This window comes from Amblyomma americanum, chromosome 7 (genome assembly GCF_052857255.1).
Source record: "Amblyomma americanum isolate KBUSLIRL-KWMA chromosome 7, ASM5285725v1, whole genome shotgun sequence".
Classification (NCBI taxonomy): domain Eukaryota; kingdom Metazoa; phylum Arthropoda; class Arachnida; order Ixodida; family Ixodidae; genus Amblyomma; species Amblyomma americanum.
In genome coordinates, this window is record NC_135503.1 from 168713599 (window position 1) to 168734469 (window position 20871).

Consider the following 20871-nt stretch of genomic DNA (forward strand, 5'->3'; position numbering starts at 1 on the left):
AAAAAAATGATTTAGGGCATTTGCTATGGCCCTCCCTCGTACAGTGCCACTTTCGTTGAAAAACTTCATGATGCTGTTTGCTCGATTATTGTTCGCTTTTAAAATGTTCCTATTCTTTTGGTAGGAGAGTTCAACTTTCATACTATTTTTTGGTCCAATGTACGTTCTTATGCAGACCCTTTTTCAACGGAGTGCGATGATTTTTTCCGCGCATGTGCCGACTTTAATCTCTCCCAACTTGTCACTACGCCTACCCGCGTTACATCTTCATCGTCCAACTTGTTACACCTTGTTCTTACCACGTCGCTTGATCTTGTGGCTCCCATATCTTTTTTGCCGGGCTTAAGTGATCATTGTATGCTTCCTTTTTCATTGAACGTAATGTCGCCACGCCAAACAAGCGATTTTAAATACATCCGTGACTACAAATATGCCAACTTTGAGGCCATAAATCGTGAAATCGCTGCTTTTATCGATGTATACTTAACGTCTTTTCACGAGCGCCCAATCGAAATTGGCTGGAACCTTTTTAAGCAGAAAATTGCATTCCTGACAGATTCCTATGTGTCCCTGAGAAAAGTATTAACTACCAAATGTTCGCCCTGGTTTAGTTATTCACTAAAAGGCTATTAAATAAAAATAAACGTCTGTTTCGTTCCGCCAAACTGTGCAATTCTGTGCCCCGGTGGAATGCTAATCACTCCGCTGCGCCTGAATATAAGTCAGCACTAAAACAAGCTAAAGAGTAATTTTTTAGTCATACTCTTCCGTCGATGCAATTAAATAAACCCAAAAAATTTTGGAACGTGGTTAAGAAAACTGATCCATCTACAATTAATGTTAATACTTTAGACGATCAAGTAATTTCCAGTGAAATGTGTGCTAATGTCCTTAATAATGTGTTTACGGCTTCTTTTACTAACGAATTAATTACCGCAACTCTTCATTACACACCCACGACTTCTTGTCTATGAACACCATTATAATAGATTCTGTTGGTATCGAAAAAATAATTGTTCAGCTGAAGACGTCATCATCATGAAGAGTGATTAGCATAACCTCGAACATTTTTAAAAATACCAAAGTGTATAGTGCTGCTATTCTTGCTGAACTCTCTCAACAATCTCTTGTGTCTGGCTGTGTTCCTAGCGACTGGAAGGTGGGCAAGGTGGTTCCTCTGCACAAGGCTGTTGTCAAACATTCTCCTAATAAATATGGGCCCATTTCACTTCTTAGCATTCCTTGTAAGATCATAAAACATGTCATCTGCTCTCACCTTGCCAATTTCCGTGAGTCAAATTCTTTTTTTCAGTCATTTCCAACACGGGTTTCGTAAATTATTCTCATGCGAGACGCAACTTCTATGCTTTACACAGAACCTTCATTTCATTCTTGACCGTGGTTCCATAGCTGACTGTATATTCCTCGATTTCTCCAAAGCCTTTGACAAAGTTTCTCACCAATTACTACTTTTCAAATTAAACAGTCTCAATCTCGACCCTAACATCATCTTGTGGCTTCAGTCTTTCCTCACTAATCGTTCTCAATACGTGACTGCTAATAAATCCAACTCTCTTTTCTATCCAGTGGGCTCAGAAGTTCCCCAGGGTTCTGTCCTAGGGCCCCTAGTTTTTCTGATTTGTATTAATGAATTGCCTAAAAACATTGCTTCTTCCGTATTTCCTTTTGCCGGCGAATGCGTTATTTACAGATAAATTAACAGTGAGTCTGACACTTCTTTCCTTTGATCTGATATTAACCAAGTTTCAGAATGGTGTAAATTATGGCACATGAAACTTAACATTAATAGATGTGATGATTTGCGTGTTTTTCGACGCAACATTGGAATACCCACAACTACCTTAATATTATTCCTCTTGAAACTGTGTCTTCGTATAAGTACCTAGGTGTGCACATAACTTCTCATCTTTCTCGAAAACTGCGCTTGAAATCTATTACTAACAATGCTAACCGCATGTTGGGGTACCTGCGTAGAAACCTCTCCCTTTCTTCTTCTTCAATATGATTTCTCCTTTATAAAACACTTGTTCGACCTAAATTGGAATATGCAGCATTTGTCTGGGACCCTGACTTGTCATCATTAGCTACTGAAATCGAATCTATTCAAAACTGTGCGTCACGTTTCATACTTTCCAATTATCACCGAATCCCCAGTGTTACTGTTATGAAAGCTACCTTATCATTGCCACCTCTTTCACTTCGCTGAAAAATTTCGCGCTTATGACTATTTCATAAGAACTATTACTACAATCCTGTCCTTAAGAGCAGACTACTAACTACACCTACATATGTTTCAGGCCGCATTGATAATCTTCGCCAAGTAGGTGTCCCGTCATGCTATACAAAACAGGCTTTTTCTTGTTTTGTGCCCGACACTTCGGACAGTTGGAACCACCTTCCCGGGCACATTGTCGATATTTCTAACCCAAGTTCTTTTAAGACTGCCCTATGTAATCTTTATATGTAGATTTTAGTCAGTTTTATTTTGCGTTCGTTCTCGTTTTCTTATTGCTGTCTTCCAGAAATGTTCTCTTTTTGGGAATTTTTTTCCCCTTTGCCTTCGCTTGCCTTATTTTGTGTTAAGATTTGTTCATTTTACGCCGCGTTCTCATTTCTTCTCATTTTGTTTTTCTGCTGCGCTGTATCTGACCCAATGTATGTCCTTCCCACTCCCCTCTTTTATGCCTTCAGGCCCTGAGGTTATTTGAATAAATCAATAAATAAAAGTTAGGCCTAATAAATTTAGTACGTTAGTATAAATGACGACCCAGAGCCTTTAGAACACTATCGCTTGATTTAGCAAAGCGCTGTTTATGGCAACAAGGCTGCTTAGGTGCCCATGTAAACAGGCCACTTTGCGGCGTGAGCCGCCCATCAACCTCATCCCAGATGCTCTCGGTAGCAGGCTGTATTATCCGTTTCATATATCAGGTGCAACGCTGTGGAAAGTACGGAAGTAGTCCGCATGAAAAAACAGAGATGCGTGCTATTCTGCGGTTGTTTTCTTACCGTTCTAAGGCACGAGAAAGAGAAAGCATGTCGTCATGAATAACAACGCGTTTATTCCAGCCATGACAAATTTGCCGCGTAAAGGCCGACAGAGAAAGCATTTTCTATTTCTCGCTCATCACAGGGAACACGCTGCTCTTTTATCATAGATGTAGGCAGCGCAAACAGAAGCGCTAGATTTAAGAGCATTGCACCTAATGCATGAAACGGAGCATAGCAATGTCCTCTCTGGAGCCGGCCTCCTCGGCGAGGCTGCCTTTTCCTCACAATTCGCCCTAGAGGAGGTAGAACGAGTGCTCCGAAACGAAAGCTTGGAAAACATGCAAGCCTCCCGCGCGGACAGGACGCGTAGAGGGAAAGGGCGGGAGAGGGAAAGGGAAGCGTTACACTAAAAACGCAGGTGCCTGTCCGATACGAAGACTGCGAGTAATTTATGGCGATAGCCTGCGTAAACTCGTTCTCATTCGCAGTTGGCCGAACTTCCGGTGTGGGTGAGATCCTTAAACAGCTTTTCGCTGTAAAAAACAGCTTTTGTATAAGACCAACTTACAAAGCAGAGTTTATAGCGCTCATAATTGCACCCTATAATTTTCCAGGCACATAATATTATTTAATTCAATTTATTCATAACCAAAAATGGCGAATAGAGCAGATCGCGTATGCACGGCGTGCAATTTTTTTTTCTTGCTTCGATATAACCTTGGATGACAAAACTGATTGCGGATATCCTTATCCTTATTTTAATCATACTCCAAGGACATGGAAGGCGTCAGGTACATTTAAGAGACCAACCAACCACTCATCATAAACACCATCAGTCTGGCTACGCCCACTGCAGTGCAAAAATCTCCCCCATGTCTCTCAAATTAGATCTTTTGGTCACCTTATATGGAATCAGCTTGCTTAAAGTACGCCCGTGGATTTTGTTGGCTACATAGCGTAATAAAGCTGATACACTAGCACCAACACGGCCAAATCAACACAAACGTGCAATCCAGCTCTCTATTGCGACGTTCTAAATGTCTGCCGCCTGCTCTAACCGAGCAGACCTCTAGAAGTTGGTTAGTGTAACGTAAAGATTCATTTCTTGTTGCTTGGCTCTAAAGGCATGCAGTCTTTGGCGCTGTTGATGTGGACGACAGTGAATGCTTTCCCGTGAGATGCGCACGGATTTCATGCCAAACACGTGGAGAATCTGTTGCAGGAATGAACGTAAATGCTTACCGGACATGGAGCTCACCTCGGAAGCCTCTCCTGCGAAGGAAAGAAACTCCAATCAGTCGCCGCTGATTGCATAAATTCACATTCCCAGCAAGCGTGTGCGATAGAAATGATCTTCGTCACAATACTACGGCAACGTTAACAGAAAAGAGCTTCGATGGTGCTCTTTTTTCTGCAGTGCGACTTTCCCCCATGCCGAAAGCTCGTAGGGCAACGAGCGCAGTGTGATCTACGCAAAGCTGCCAACCGAACACGCTGTCACGTGGTCCAATCAAGTTCCACACACCGTTGACCATTCAGCCCATGTCATGTCACGTCTACCTGTGGCGCCTTTTCTGTCTCGATTAGCAAGCGAATTTTCAGCTAACCACGCCGTGTATTTTACGTAATGAGCATTTTAATACATTCGCATTAATAGTTCATTGCCCTGCACGCCATATGAATACATGGGATCGTTCCAATCGGATTTCCATGCCGAGGTCCACTTCAATGCGAGGAGACCCGCGAACTTCACAATCCCAAGAATGAATAAAACATTTGTCAGCAACTGCGGGTTACGATGCAAAGTTCCCTGAAGAGGGGAATGGTACCATGGTGGCCGCAGGAAACACCACGGGTAGTACAAAGAAAGAGAAACAATTACCTGGCAAGGCGGGACTACGACATCTGACATATGTAGTTCGAACTTCCCGCGAGAATTGTTAAGTCCGCTGCTATTTAAAAAAAAAAAATTAGGTGCGTTTCAGAGACAAAATTCCCTAACCACAGTGGGGCAGCTGGCAAGCTGCTTGAGCGTCTACTTGACTGTATTCGCAACAAAGAACTAGCTTCAGTGCAGAAATTAGCTTTGTTTCATGCTCGGAAGCAGTTGTGCCCAGGTCTTCTATCATTTGCGCGAGTTCTTAGATAGTATGAAATAACAAAAAATTACTTGCTACATTAGACGAACATAAGAAGCGCTAATACAGACGACCACAAGAAAGGTACACTGACAAGAGCTTGTTGGCCTTTTTTCAGTACCTGTCATTCACCAATCGACGGAGAAAAACGTTCTACTTTGATTTTTGTTTCTCTGGACTTCAAAGGTGCAATTGATGTTGCTTGGCATACATTCACTTTACATTGTTGAATGAAACATCGTTCTCCGCACCTGTTTTCTTCCCGTAAGTTTTAATTACTGAATCTTATTGCGCGTAAGTTTAGTCTTAGAGCCATATCTTTATACTGCAGTAATATGACTGGAATTTTCCACAACTGCTTGTTTATGTTTGTCCATTATTTCTCCATAAGATGATTTCGTCTTTAACCTCATCAGTCTGCTTCTCACTTCTGCTTCATCAATATGATTTTAGCATTATTATTTTTGGTTTCTTGATATTGTTTGTTCTCAACACTTGCCACTCTGTAACATAACTAAATCACCAATCGAAGCCAGCAAATATCGCTGCTGCGCATTGCTTGAAAAAGCTGCAGACGCCGAATGTGCGACTGGGGATTCTGGAGTGAATATTAATTTCTGCACCGGTACAGAGGCTGCTGTTTGTAATAAGCTTAACATAAGGAGCGCTCAAAGTCAGTCTTCCCGCCTGCTCCAGTTATGCTGCGGAATAATTTGTCATTCGAAAGCGGGTGAATACTTTCCGTCAACCTACGTTGCCGCGGGCGTCCGTTCGCGCCGTTTCGAATTTCGTACATTGCGCTTGCCACCGCCGTATTATGTATGAACCGCGTTCAAAACCAAGTCAGGTGCATGGATGAGGTGAATTGACGCCTTGACAGGCTAATGTTAAGGGAGAGGGTGCTACAGGCTCCTGCGGCAACAGCCAAATGCCCGCAGCGGGTCACACCACTGAGTTCCGGCTGCTACGCTTAGGATATGATAGTGGTGTCCGCCACACTAAACTTTTTACGCGGTTTTGTCGTTTTGTGGGCTATTCGTTCGTGTGTCTAGCAGCTTCTTTTGCGCTCTGGAGCCATTTAGTGCAATGGCAGAGATGCTGTGGCAGCTGCACACTGACTGTAGATGATGTTGGGACGCCGCGAAAAGAACAAGGACGAGAGAGGCGCTCCGTCCCGTTTATCTACCTTGTGGTCTGTCTGTTTTCGCGCCTGTAATCCAAAAAAAAACTGAACATCTGGCTCAAAATGTAACGCACATGCCCAGAGAGAAGGTTCACAGCTGCTGTTAACTTTGTATTTATAAAGCATGAAGACAAGATCCTTCAGAGCTAGGCGTATCGGACAGCTATCATGCTCGTTAACACTTAGGACTTTGTTGTAGGCAAGCTTGTAGGACATCGTGAGGAGCAAAACCGCAAAACAGGACGGGACTGAGGCAGGCGACAACACAGGGCGGTACTGACAACTGAACATTTATGAAAAAACAGCAGAGCTTATATGGATCAGTGGCGCGTGTAATCTGGAAAGCAATCGTAAAATGAAGATGAAGCATGAGAAAACAGTTCAATGACAACCATGACGAGAACAATCGGTACGGCGAAGGGAAGGAAACCGAGCAAGGATGACACAACTAACCTGCGCAGAATCAAACAAATATAACCTAGTGAAACGCTGACAGAAACACTAATTTTTTCTGAAAAATAGACAGAGAAGGCATGTTAACACACTTGTCTGACTCCGGTCCCTGGATAGCGACAGCCTCGACAATTTCCTTTCCAACTGCCCCTTCTTCCTATGATTTCTTTGCGATTCATCTTAGGATAGCAGCATTTGCAACTGCGACAGCGAACTGCCAGGGCAGGCGCTGCGGGCCTAATCAAGGAACGCGCATGCTCTTGCAAACGAATGTTTAAAGATCTGTTAGTTTTTCCCATATAAAATCGACCACAGCTGAGGGGAATCTTATTAACCACCCCAGTTGCGCATGAGACATACTTCTTCGAATGCCGAACGCCGCAAACTACATGCGTTGAAGTGTGTTTCCTCACCAAATTGAAGAGTTTTGATAGCTTGCAGGGCGCAGACATGACCACGTCAAAGCCATGTCTGCCTGAGACCTTAAGATTGAGGGAAATATTATGAAGATATAGGACGACAACACATATTTCGACTAGGTGGCACATGGCAAAAGGTGTCTTTTTCTTTCGCCGTGTGGCGAAACTTTTTGAGCAACGATTCGGCCACAGATCTTAACAGGGAGTTCGGAAAGCCCGCCTTTTCGAGTCGCTCGAGTTCAAGATGAAAACTGAGCTGCATTTAGTGATGGCATGATTTCAAAAGAGCAGACCTAACACATGAAGATGCCAAGGCCTGTTTTGCGAACTTCGAATGGGATGAGTCGTACGGCAGTAAAGCTTTCTTCGATCTCGACTGAAAAGCCTAGCAAGCATGGTCATGTTGATTAAAATCTAACTTTAAGTCCAAAAACTGCATGTAATCCCCTTGCGGAAGGTCGAGAGTTATATTGAGAGAATGTGAAAATCTTCATAACACAGCCAAAAAGCTCATCTGCCACGTCAGCTAGTACATAACTAGGTGAAAGCTTTAAACTGATAAAAAATCATCTACGTATCTAAAAACACTATAAATGAAGGCATGGGTCAACTTGCGTTTGAGCAGTAAATCTAAATTGCCCAGAAAGATTTCGCACAGCACAGTGGCACAACGCTTGAGCCAATACAGATTCCTTTCCTTTTACCATAAAATTTAACATCAAATGAGAGAATGGTTGGACTTAAATAGAACCTGAGCAGCTCCGAAATGATATCCACAGACACATCACAAGAGTTCGGCTAGTTGGCCATGTCGCCAGCTTCGATGAGCTCCCTTACAGCACTGAAAAGTTCCATGGGGAACAGAATAAAATATTTCTTCAACATCACGAACACCACCCAATTAGCACAAGGGACGGCTGTTTTAGCACGTCAACCAAATGGTTAGACCCGTCAATTTTGAAAGCGTCTTTAGGTTTTAGGTTTTTCAGATGGGTTTGAAGAAACCTGCTGACTTCGCCCTGCCAGTATCCTCTCTCTGATACAATCGCCCTAAACGGACGAGCATTCTTATGAATCTTTGTCGTAAAAAAAGATGTTCAGGACATCAGACTGGCTTACCGACGCCTGCTTCTTCAGCATCTGCAAGTTCAGTCCATCTAAAAGAGCGGTTGCCTTGCTTTTAAAGATATATGGCGTCTGACTGATGGCCTGGAAATTCTTGGTCACTGCGTTTGATGCTTTTTCCTCGAAAAGTTTCTGCGCAGGTTAGTTTCGTCATCCTTGCTCGGTTTCCATCACTTCGCCGTACCGATTGCTTTCGTCATGGTTTCCATTGAATTGTTTTCTCATTCTTCATCTTCATTTTACGATTGCTTTCCAGATTACAAGCGCCACTGATCCATATAAGGTCTGCTGTTTTTTCAATAAATGTTCAGTTGTCACTACCGTTCTGTGTTGTCGCCTGCCTCCGTCCCGTCCATGGATGGATGGAAAAACTTTATTAAGCAAGCGAGTTTGGACCGTGCAAGGTCTCAGGGCCACCGAACAGCCGTCACATTACGCGCATGTGTCCAGGCCACGTAGGGCCATGGCACTGGCACCCCGGTTCACACAGCGAAGATGAGTGTCCGGGTCCTGCGACGCAAGGAGGGCCTCCCATTCCTCCCATGTACCGATGGCGGGCTGTCCCTGCGGGGAGGATCGGCAGGGCAGCCGAAGAGGATGTGGTCCAGGGTGGCGTGCGGAGCTCCGCGGAGAGTGCACTCTGGGGAAACACGGCGGAAGTAGGAGAGACGCTGAGGGGTAGGAAGAGTTCGGGTCTGGAGTCGCCTCCAGAGGATTTGTTGGGAGTGGGATAGGCGGGTGTGGGGAGGGGAATAGAGTTGACGGGCAAGGCATGCTTGTTGAGTTAGTTCTGAAAACGTGTGTGCCCGCTCCCTCTGGAAATCCCGGCTGGGGTCGCCATTTGCCCGGCAAATAAGTCCTCGGGCTATGTTATCGGCGGCCTCATTTCCGGGATTGCCAGAGTGAGCCGGCACCCACACGAGCTCAATACGCCTATCGGGATTTAGGGTGCACATTCTCAATATCTGCCAAGCGGGGGGTTGGACGCGTCCGCGGGGGAAGTTAAGAACGGCTGTTTTAGAATCGCTAAGTATATAAGCCGCATTGGTTTGGGCAATGGCTATTGCTATAGCTGCTTCTCTCCTTCTTCTGGGGTACATAGGGGGTCTATGAAAAGGGTAAATTGGGGGGCTGCTGGATGGTAAGCCACAGCTACTGAACGGTCTGGACCACACGCGGCGTCCACCCAGCGCACATCCTCTGAATGAAGTGCCATATTCTTTGTGGAGAGCTCTGGCTCGCGCGACGCGGCGGGATTGATGGTATTCAGGGTGGACATTCTTAGGAAGGGGTTTCAGGATAAGCGCGGTGTATATGGCGCGAGGGAGAGAGATGAAGTCTGTCGTGTGTGCCGGTATGCGAATTTCCAGAGAATCCAGTATATATCGTCCGGTTTCCGTGCCAGCCAGGCGAAGGTACTGTGTGTAGCGATGTGCATCTATAAGTTCTTGTATAGTGTTGTGCATTCATAATTTGAACAGCCTCTCCGTGCTAGTGCTCTTTGGTAGGTTTAGCGCTGCTTTGGTAGCCGTGCGGATTAGAGCATTGATCTTGTCTTTATCCGCACAGGAGAGGTTCAGGTAAGGAGTGGCGTAAAGAATGTGGCTAAGCAAAAAGGCATGCAGCACCTTGAGATTGTCTGCTTCGTCTAGACCGGCTCGTGAGTGTGAAACCCTTCTAAGAAGATGGATGACGGAGTAAGTGGACTGTTTTAGTGCTTTCAGGGTAAGGTTATTTTCCCCCGTGTACTGTAAATGCAGGCCAAGAATGCGGAGGGTACGTGTTTGCGGTATGGGAGTGTCATGCAGGTAGATCGTGATGGGGGAGGTAGGGACGCGCCGCGGGCGGATTATGAGGAGTGCTGACTTTGTGGGGGAGCATTCAAGCCCAATGTTTGCCGCGTGAGTAGCTATAGTTCTGGCTGCTTCCTGAAGGGTCGATTCTATGTCGCCATCCGAGCCGTATGTGGTCCAAACCGTTATATCACCCGCGCAAAGTGTGTGTCCTAAGTGCGGAATGCGGCTGAGAGCCTTGGCCAGGGGGATGAGAGTGAGGTTGAAGAGGAAGGGAGATAAAATCGAAGGTTCGACGAAATCTCGTCTGGTCGGGTGAATACATTGGCGAAAATAATAAAGCGCCGACCAAAAGGTGTTGTCAAGATGGAAGGACGTATCGACTTCCACACGGAAGTCTTGTTCACTGATGAAAAAATTTCGCACACAAAGCTTAAGTACGTTGTGCTAATCGTCGCAGGCATCTAGCGTACGAGGGCGGTAGATTGCCGATGTTACGGTTGAGCGTCTGATCTGTTGTCTGGATAAACAGAGACTCCAGATATTGGCGTGACATCCAGTTTTTCTCACGGGCGATAATTGCCGCTTCCTCCCAAGCGATATCATGCTTCGTGTTCTCAACGTGTTCAGCCAGTGCGTTGGAACAAGCCTTCTTTTTCTTGACATCATTCTTGTGCTCATTCAGCCGTCTTTCAAAGTTTCCGCTTTCACCTATGTAGGAGTGATCGCAGTCTGAGCAGGGGATTTTATAAATTACTCCGGGAAACTTTTCCTTTTTTAGCTTGTCCTTTACGGACACCAACTCGTGACGAAGCTTGCACGCAGGCACGTGAGCTATATGCACATCGTAGGCGCGAAAAATGCGGGCCACTCACTCGCTCACGCCTGGCACATAGGGTATTGCAGCTCGGGCACGGCAAGGTAGGCGAACGGGCTGAGCTGGTCTCGTTGTCTGCTGTATTACAGCGTTCACGAAGTGCTGTGGGTAGCCACAATTGTTGAGCTCGCGTCGCACTTGGCGTATGTCAGAGGCTTTTTCTTCGGGTTTCGAGCATATTCTTTCCGCACGACGGACGAGGGTAGAAACGACGGAGCGCTTATGGCACGTAGGATGGACTGAATTAAAGTGAAGGTATTGGCCTATGTGCGTGTTCTTTCTGTACACCTTGAATGATAGGCGGTCATCACGTCGCTCCACCATGACGTCCAGAAAAGGAAGACGGCCAGAAATCTCCTCCTCGACGGTAAACTGGATGGAATCTTCCATGCTGTTCAAATGGTTCGTGAAAGCAGCCAAGGCATTCTTTTTGATTATGCAAAAGCAGTCATCAATGTACCGCAGGAAGACCTTCGGGCGCGGCTCGAACGAAGCCAAAGCGCGGCTTTCCAGTACTTCCATTGTGAGGTTTGCGGTTGTGACCGAGATAGATGCTCCCATGGCAGTGCCATGAACCTGCTTGTAGACAGTGCCCCGAAAGATGAAGTACGTTTTCTTCAAGCAAAACTGCAGAAGCTTCAACAGGTCCGATGGACCGATGGGTGTCCTAGCACTCAGTCCGTCGTCGTCTCGAAGCGCTGAACGGCATACCTCCACCGCCAGATCCACGGGGACGCTGGCAAACAGTGATCTGACGTCAAATGACACCATTATCTCGTCGCTGTCAATCGTGATTTCGCGTATTTTTTCAGTAAAATCAAAGGAGTTGCGTACGAAAGTCGGTCTCTTGCCAACGTGTGTCGAAAAAACTTTGTGCAAGTAGCCTGAAAGCCGGTACAAGGGAGAGCGGGTAAAATCCACTATTGGTCGCATTGGAACGCCTGGCTTGTGGATCTTCGGGAGGCCATATAAAGCAGGGTCAGATCCATTGTGGCAGAGGAGCGTGAAGTATAACGACCTGTGCTGTGGTGGAACAAACTGGAAGACGTCTGTCAAAAGCCTTTGCAACTCTCGCTCTACCTCGAGTGTAGGGTCCCGCTTGAGACGCATGTACGTGCCATCATCCTCCAGAAGCTTCGTCATTTTCTCAACGTAGTCGCTGTGGTTTAGGATGACGGTGGCGTTGCCCTTGTCAGCAGGTAGGATTACGATATCCGTATTGCTCAGCAGGCTCCTGACTGCATCACGCTCCTGGGCAAGGAGTGGGGTGGGGTGCCGATGTGGCAGCTTGGCGAGTATGCTGATCGCACGGGTACGAGCTTCTTCTCGGCGATTGTTTTCCACACGTCCCACAGCCTGTTCCACGGCACAGATGATTTTTCTTGCGTGCGGAGCCGCTCTCGTTTTGAAGTTCAAACCAAGCTCCAGAACGGCGAGCTCTGTTCGAGTAGGCCTATACCAAGACAGATTGTGGGCGGTGGGGGTAGGTCTGTTGGCCGGACTCCCTTTACGGCCAGGTAGCAGTCTGATTAGCTTCTCTTTGTGTGTGCGCCCACGCTGACCAGACTGTAGACTAGCTACGAAGTGCGCGTGCAACTGGATGCTGACGAACTCGTTCGGACACTGGTGTTCAAGGCGGCGACGGGCAAAAAAGGCTTGGTTCTGAAGGTGCCTTAATGAGTCCTTGCACTCCAGGATTCTGGCTTGAAGCAACTGTCGTTCTGCTCTTGACACCACGCTATGACCGAAGGGCGTATCGACCGATCGTAGCAAGCGGAGGGACCGCGGGGTTAGGTTCCTGGCTTTGCATATGAGGTTGAATTCTAGATGAGCCTTGAACGCAGAAAGCCGGACGGTTAGCGAAACGAACTGGCGCACTTGAGTGATGAAATTCTGGCCATACGACCGTCGTAGCATGATGAAATCTAAGGTTCGACGAAATCTCGTCTGGTCGGGTGAATACATTGGCGAAAATAATGAAGCGCCGTCCAAAAGGTGTTGTCAAGATGGAAGGACGCTTCGACTTCCACACGGAAGTCTTGTTCACTGATGGAAAAATTTCGCACACAAAGCTTAAGTACGTTGTGCTAATCGTCGCAGGCATCTAGCGTACGAGGGCGGTATATTGCCGATGTTACGGTTGAGCGTCTGATCTGTTGTCTGGATAAACAGAGACTCCAGAAATTGGCGTGACATACAGTTTTTCTCACAGCCGACAATTGCCGCTTCTTCCCAAGCGATATCATGCTTCGTGTTCTCAACGAGTCATTTCAACGAGCGAGTCATTGGCCCGCATTTTTCGCACCTACGATGTGCATATAGCTCACGTGCCTGCGTGCAAGCTTCGTCACGAGTTGGTGTCCGTAAAGGACAAGCTAAAAAAGGAAAAGTTTCCCGGAGTAATTTATATAATCCCCTGCTCAGACTGCGATCACTCCTATATAGGTGAAAGCGGAAACTTTGAAAGACGGCTGAATGAGCACAAGAATGATGTCAAGAAAACGAAGGCTTGTTCCAACGCACTGGCTGAACACGTTGAAAACACGAAGCATGATATCGCTTGGGAAGAAGCGGCAATTATCGGCCGTGAGAAAAACTGGATGTCACGCCAATATCAGGAGTCTCTGTTTATCCAGACAACAGATCAGACGCTCAACCGTAACATCGGCAATCTACCTCCCTCGTACGCTAGATGCCTGCGACGATTAGCACAACGTACTTAAGCTTTGTGTGCGAAATTTTTCCATCAGTGAACAAGACTTCCGTGTGGAAGTCGAAACGTCCTTCCATCTTGACAACATCTTTTGGTCGGCGCTTCATTATTTTCGCCAATGTATTCACCCGACCAGACGAGATTTCGTCGAACCTTAGATTTCATCATGCTACGATGGTCGTATGGCCAGAATTTCATCACTCAAGTGCGCCAGTTCGTTTCGCTAACCGTCCGGCTTTCTGCGTTCAAGGCTCATCTAGAATTCAACCTCATATGCAAAGCCAGGAACCTAACCCCGCGGTCCCTCCGCTTGCTACGACCGGTCGATACGCCCTTCGGTCATAGCGTGGTGTTACGTTTCGCCTACGAAGCGCGGTATAGCCGGCGCGGATGCAACGCACGCCGGGGCTTCGTTCAAAGTGGCGGTCATTTTGGGCCCGTTCAGTGCTGCCGTAACGCCTCCCGCCAAGCGCGTCCAGGCAGGTTTCAATGCTACGTGTCTTCGTGTGTGCGTGTGTGTGTGTGCATGTTGGTGCCCACGCTTGTCAAAGCGCGGCAGGCGGGGAGAGGAGCTCCCCAACTGGGAGGCGAGGAGGTCTGACCGGCGCCGGCCCGGCGGACGCGCACGTCACGTCTGAACACGTTTGAGCGTCGCCGTATCGGGCGCCTCATCCAGAGCCGTTCCTTCTTGCCCTCGACTCCGAGGGTATAAAAAGGCAGCTGCCCCGGACGCCAGAGAGACTTCGATTTTCTTCCTTCGAGTAACGTGGTCGCCCTGACCGGCTGCTCTTTTGAGATGCCCGAATAAACAAGTTGTTCTGTTGCCAGTCGACTCATCCTTTGCCAGGACCTTCGGATGTTTCCAGTTGTGCCCCAGGCCGCCAGGCCAACGCTACCCTTGGGGCTTGCAACCCATTTGCAACAACGGTGAGATCCCGACAACGGAGGCCAGCAGCGAAGATATGCCGTCAACTGTATGCTGAGCAGCACAACGACCATCCGGGAGCAGTGCAACGAGCCCTGTGTGATGACTGGTTGCCTGCAGCGGAACGACTGCGCTGAATTCTTGGCTGCGAGGTTTGGTGAGTGCGGGACTTTCTTCTTCTGAGTTTTGCCAGGCTTTTGTTAATGTCAGAAACAAAGCCGGTAATTGTGTTTTCGTTGCTGCCGGGTTAGTTTGCGGCAAGACAATAGTAGGCAGTAGAGAAAGCAGCATTCGGAGCAGCCATGGATTTGAAGTCGTTGCGCAAACCGAAATTGCTGGAGCTTGCAAGAGAGTTGGGTCTGGATGTCTCAGACAAACTCAGAAAACCAGAACTGCTAAGGGCTATTCTTGAGCTTGAGGCTGAGGGTGACGAGCTGTCGGAATGCCTTGAGACCATTGAGGAGAGGGAGCAAAAAGAAGAGAAAGACGAGCGCGAACGTAAAGAGCAAAAAGAGAAAGACGAGCGCGAACGTAAAGAGCAAAAACAGAAAGACGAGCGCGAACGTAAAGAGCAAAAAGATAAAGAGAAAGAAGAGCGCGACCGTCAACACGCTTTGGAAATGAAGCGTCTCGAGGTAGAGATGGAACGCGCTCGTAATGGAAGTCAGGCACACGGTGCAGGAGAACGAGTATCGTTCAAAATGACTGACCTGATGCAGCCGTTTAAGCTTGGAGAGGACATTGGTTTGTTCCTGGTTAACTTTGAGCGAACGTGCGAGAAGCAGGGGTTCTGTCGGGAAACGTGGCCACAGCGCTTGCTCACTTTGTTACCCGGCGAGGCGGCCGACGTAGTCGCTCGCTTGAAGAGAGAGGAGGCAGAGGATTTCGACCAAGTGAAATCGAGTCTGCTATAAAAGTACAGGCTGTCTGCGGAGGCGTTCCGTCGGAAGTTTCGGGAAAATGAAAAAGGCAGAAGTGAGTCATATACAGAGTTTGCCTACAGGCTTATGTCAAACATGCAGGAGTGGCTCACAGAAGAGAAAGCGTTTGGTGACCACGAGAAAATTCTGCAGTGTTTCGGGCTAGAACAGTTTTATAGTCGGTTACCTGAGAACGTGCGGTACTGGGTCTTGGATAGGCCAGACGTGAGTACAGTGGCTAAAACGCCGAGCTAGCCGAGGAGTTTGTGACGCGTCGGGCTCGCGGAGCTAAGGACGGTCAAAAGGGTGAATTTGGCTCCAAGTCTGAGAGGCCGAAGTTCACACCCATGAGAGCAAGGGGGGACACACGTAGTGCGGATGCAAGTGAAAGCAGTCCGACCGAACGTAAGGAGACGGCGGCAGCCGAAGCCGAACGCAGAAAGCGGTTCGAGACGAGGCAAGGCGTGTGTTATACGTGCCAGAAGCCGGGTCACTTTTCGGCGCAGTGTCCAGAAACAAAAACAAAAGTCGTGTTTTTGTCATTATGCAGCACTGACGAGAACATGAAGCTTCTCGAGCCTTACATGCGAGACTTCCTCGTGAACGGGAAAGAGTGCCGAGTGCTTCGTGATTCCGCAGCTACAATGGATGTAGTTCACCCCTCTTACGTAGAACCCGATATGTTCACGGGCGAGTGCGCATGGATCAAGCAAGCCGTGGAAGCTCACAGCGTGTGTCTGCCCGTAGCAAAAGTGCTTATTGAAGGACCTTTCGGAGCAATTGAGTCGGAGGCCGCAGTGTCATCTATGCTGCCCCCCCAGTACCCGTACCTATTTTCGAACAGGTCCGATCACCTCCTGCGCGAGAAGGGGCTTTTGTTTGGTGAGGCTAGCGTTCAGGCCTTAACCAGATCGAGAGTTCGGGAGCTCGCTGCAAAGTCGGTAGCTGCGGGGCATACGTTGTCGAACAATGAGAAAGGGGCGGAGGCGCAGCAAGCTGATATTCAGAGCACGTCCGAACTGAATAAAATTGAGCCTGTAGCGTTGAAGGCACCAGGTACTGGAGAGGAAATGCCCGACACGGGAAAGTTAGAAGAGCTATCTGCAGATTTGCTCATCGCGCCTACGTCCGATGGACTTAATAGGTTGCTAAAAGTCAGCCGGTCGGCTTTGATAGCCGAGCAAAAAAAGGATGGCAGCCTAGAAAACATGCGCTGCAATGTCAAGGAAGGTATCGCAAAGAAAAATGCTCGTTTTGTGGAAAGAGGTGGGGTCCTGTACCGCAAGTATCTAGACCGCAGAGGAGTGCAGTTCGATCAGCTGATCGTGCCTCAGTGTTACCGTCAGGATCTGTTGCGCTTGTCGCATGGCGGCTCGTGGTCCGGACACCTAGGAGTTAAGAAGACCAAGGACCGTCTCTTGCAAGAGTACTATTGGCCAGGGTGTTTTCGTGACGCAGAACACTTTGTGAGGACATGTGACACCTGTCAGCGGGTTGGCAAACCAGGGGACAAATCGAGGGCGCCGTTGAAGTTGGTACCTATCATTACGGAGCCTTTTAGACGGCTCGTTATTGATACAGTGGGACCTCTGCCGGTAACAGCCACGGGGTACAGACACATTTTGACTGTGATCTGCCCAGCGACAAAGTTCCCTGAAGCCGTGCCGCATAAAGAACTCAGCTCAGTTGAGATAGTCAATGCACTACTGTCCATATTTGCGCGAGTTGGTTTTCCTGCGGAAATCCAGTCAGATCAGGGCACAGTGTTTACTAGCGCTTTGACGACAGCCTTTCTCGAGAGGTGTGGGGTAAAGCTGTTACACAGCTCAGTGTACCACCCACAGTCGAATTCCGTTGAGAAGCTCCACTCCGTCATGAAGCGCGTGTTGAGAGCATTGTGTTTTGAGCAACAAAGTGATTGGGAGCTGTGTCTGCCTGGGGTGATGTTTGCATTAAGGACCGCGCCGCATGCGGCTACGGGGTTTTCGCCAGCTGAGCTGGTGTACGGTCGCTCGCTGCGGTCTCCGCTTCGCATGCTTCGAGACTCGTGGGAAGGCAGGGGCGACGACCCAGTTGTGGTCGAGTACGTGCTTAGTCTCCTCGAACGCTTAAGAAGGGCACAGGAGTTGTCAGGTGAAGCAATGGCAAAGGCCCAGCAGAGGGCCAAGGTTTATTATGATCGGACAGCCAGGGCCCGTCGTTTTGAGGTGGGCGATGAGGTAATGATATTGCGCACATCGCTAAAAAACAAACTCGACGTGCAGTGGGAGGGCCCAGCACGGATTGTTCAAAAACTGTCGGATGTTAACTACGTGGTGAGTGTGCCAGGAAAACGGAAAGCACAGCAAGTTTACCACTGTAATCGGCTCAAACCCTATAGACAACGGGAAGCAGTGGTGTGTATGATGGTAAACGTTCCCGAAAAGCTTCCGGTCGAGCTTCCGGGACTAGGCTCAGTGACGAACAGGGAAGACACTGATCAGGTCATTAGTGACTTAATAATTAAAGCACCGCTGTCGGCTGAGCAGAAAACCGAACTACACCAACTCTTACAAGAGTTTCAAGGTCAGTTCTCTGAGAGGCCTGGTAGGACTTCTGTCCTTACTCATGATATAGAACTTACCTCCCCAGAGCCAGTACGATCCAAGGCGTACCGGGTGTCACCCCGCCAGCGCGATATTATGGAGGCTGAGGTAAAGAAAATGCTACAGCTCGGTGTTATTGAGGCGGGTGAGAGTGATTATACCTCCCCTTTGATTTTAGTTGAGGTACCGGGCAAGGAACCTCGTCCTTGCGTCGGCTACCGCAGGCTTAATTCCATCACTAAGGATCAAATTTATCCGATCCCTAACATCGAGGAGCGCCTTGAGAAAGTTAGTAGCGCTCAGTGTATTTCCACCCTAGATCTTGTCAGGGGTTATTGGCAGGTTCCACTTACAGAAGAGGCTAGTAGGTATGCGGCGTTCATTTCACCAATGGGAACATTCCGTCCTAAAGTTTTGAGTTTTGGTTTGAAGAACGCGCCATACTGCTTTTCAAGCCTCATGGACAAAGTGTTGCGGGGACAGGAAGAATTCGCTTTACCGTATTTAGAAGACGTAGCGATATTCTCCGCATCCTGGTCTGAGCATATGGCACACTTGCGGGCAGGGCTAACCCGCCTGCGCGAAGCGGGCTTGACAGTCAAGGCTCCCAAGTGCCAATTAGCACAGGCCGAGGTTGTCTACCTCGGTCACGTGATTGGACAGGGTCGTCGCCGCCCCTCTGAAATAAAGGTGGCCGCTGTGCGAGACTTCCCGCAACCGCGCACGAAGACCGATATTCGGTCGTTCTTAGGTGTCGCCGGCTACTATCAGAGGTACATCCCCAGGTACTCCGATATCGCGGCTCCCCTGACGGATGCTCTAAGAAAAACAGAGCCCCAAACAGTCGTCTGGGGCGAGACAAAGGAAAGAGCTTTTAGCGCCCTAAAGAGCGCCCTAACAAGCCAGCCTGTGCTACGATGGCCAGACTACACAAAGGGGTTCGTTGTTCAGTGCGATGCTAGTGAGCGAGGCATGGGCGTTGTACTGTGCCAAAGGGACAATGGATAAGTGGAACACCCCGTCCTGTATGCTAGTCGTAAGCTGACCTGTCGTGAGCAGGCGTACAGCGCCACCGAGAAAGAGTGTGCGTGTCTCGTGTGGGCCGTTCAGAAATTGTCATGCTACCTAGCCGGCTCGAGATTTATCATTGAGACGGATCACTGCCCTCTCCAATGGCTGCAGACCATCTCTCCCAAAAATGGCCGCCTCCTGCGCTGGAGCCTCACTTTGCAACAATATTCCTTTGAGGTGCGTTACAAAAAGGGGAGTCTCAACGGTAACGCCGATGGCTTAAGTCGAAGCCCCTAACGTAGGAATCCGCCTCAAAGTTGTTTGTTACTGATGTTTTCTTCCTGAGGCAGGATTTTTAACATATTGCTTTTGTTTAGTGTTTCAAAGTGATGATGTGCTTTCTTGTGCAATTTTCCAATTTGTGGACGCGTTCTGAGTGCTGCTTGACTACTGCAAGGAACTAGGCAGTAGTATAAAAGGGGAAAGAGCCTGGCAGAGCTTAGTGAGGGTTGTCTCGTGCTTGCTGACTGAGCGGTTGCGTTTCGGCGTAGTTCTAACGCTTGCTGGGAACGAGCACAAAAATGGCAACTCTCCCGAAGTCACTTTGCAGTGTCCTGTGTGATCCTGAACCTCAGAACGAGGCCTTCTCTGTGCGCTGCGCTCAAGCAACGTCGAGGGACGATCGGTTTCGATTACGAGCATCATCGAGCGACATCCCTCCGGACAGCGGATGCAGTCCCCTGACCATCGGGATCTCCTTCTCCCGGCGGGGCGGTCTGTTACGTTTCGCCTACGACGCGCGGTATAGCCGGCGTGGATGCAACGGACGCCGGAGCTTCGTTCAAAGTGGCGGTCATTTTGGGCCCGTTCAGTGCTGCCGTAACGCCTCCCGCCAAGCGCGTCCAGGCAGGTTTCAATGCCACGTGTCTTCGTGTGTGCGTGTGTGTGTGCATGTTGGTGCCCACGCTTGTCAAAGCGCGGCAGCCGGGGAGAGGAGCTCCCCAACTGGGAGGCGAGGAGGTCTGACCGGCGCCGGCCCGGCGGACGCGCACATCACGTCTGAACATGTTTGAGCGTCGCCGTATCGGGCGCCTCATCCAGAGCCGTTCCTTCTTGCCCTCGACTCCGAGGGTATAAAAAGGCAGCTGCCCCGGACGCCAGAGAGACTTAGATTTTCTTCCTTCGAGTAACGTGGTCGACCTGACCGGCTGCTCTTTTGAGATGCCAGAATAAACAAGTTGTTCTGTTGCCAGTCGACTCATCCTTTGCCAGGACCTTCGGATGTTTCCAGTTGTGCCCCAGGCCGCCAGGCCAACGCTACCCTTGGGGCTTGCAACCCATTTGCAACAGTGGTGTCAAGAGCAGAACGACAGTTGCTTCAAGCCAGAATCCTGGAGTGCAAGGACTCAATAAGGCACCTTCAGAACCAAGCCTTTTTTGCCCGTCGCCGCCTTGAACACCAGTGTCCGAACGAGTTCGTCAGCATCCAGTTGCACGCGAACTTCGTAGCTAGTCTACAGTCTGGTCAGCGTGGGCGCACACACAAAGAGAAGCTAATCAGACTGCTACCTGGCCGTAAAGGGAGTCTGGCCAACAGACCTACCCCCACCGTCCACAATCTGTCTTCGTATAGGCCTACTCGAACAGAGCTCGCCGTTCTGGAGCTTGGTTTGAACTTCAATACGAGAGCGGCTCCGGACGCAAGAAAAATCATCTG

General features: G+C 48.8%; 1 long non-coding RNA gene across 1 annotated transcript in view; it reads right to left on the reverse strand.

The window, feature by feature from the left end:
* The window catches only part of LOC144097581 (uncharacterized), an 86996-nt gene that overhangs the window by 56781 nt on the left and 9344 nt on the right, over positions 1–20871 (reverse strand). Inside the window, exon 2 of the long non-coding RNA XR_013307075.1 lies at positions 4255–4284. This is a non-coding gene — a long non-coding RNA (uncharacterized LOC144097581). The remainder of the gene's footprint in view (positions 1–4254; positions 4285–20871) is intronic.